Consider the following 706-nt stretch of genomic DNA (forward strand, 5'->3'; position numbering starts at 1 on the left):
TGAAGCCACCAGAAGCTAGAAAAGGCAAAGAAGAATTTCTCTGTAAAGTCTTAAGGAGGCATGTAGCCCTTCAGACACCTTGATATTGGACTTCTGGCTTCCAGAACTGTCAGGGAATAAATTTGTTTTTGAAAGCAACTTAGTTTGTAATAATTTGTTACAGCAGCCACAGGAAACAAATGCAGTATGCATTATTACATTTATCTGTTCCACAATCCTTGTATGATCTTTGTCAAAGAGAACTGAAACCAAAAAGTTTGAGAAGTGCTGTTTTGTCACTGTTATTTTGTTCTGTTTTTATTGTCATATGCAACCAGAATCAATCTTCCAGAAAAATTTGGTAGCACTATTAAATAATTCCTCCACCCTTTCATTTATGCTTATTCTTATGGTTTTTTTTTTTTTTTTTTCTTTTTGCCATTGTAATTGGGTGCTGCATGCCAGCCACGATGGGCTCAGGTATAGCAGGGATCATGAAGCTGGCACAGGATGGGGCAGTGTTTCATTCTGTTGTACATAAGATTGCTGTGAGTCGGAGACAACTCGACAGCACCTAACAGCAACAATATTATAATGGGATATTTTACATTCATTATAATTTCTAACTCATTCTTATTGGTATAAAAAGTTATTAATATGTGTGTGTGTGTGTGTGTGTAAACATATATATATATATATATATATAGTGTGTATATATATATATATA

This window comes from Orycteropus afer, unplaced genomic scaffold (assembly GCF_000298275.1).
Source record: "Orycteropus afer afer isolate SDZICR_OR568_19922 unplaced genomic scaffold, OryAfe1.0 scaffold00687, whole genome shotgun sequence".
Lineage (NCBI taxonomy): Eukaryota > Metazoa > Chordata > Mammalia > Tubulidentata > Orycteropodidae > Orycteropus > Orycteropus afer.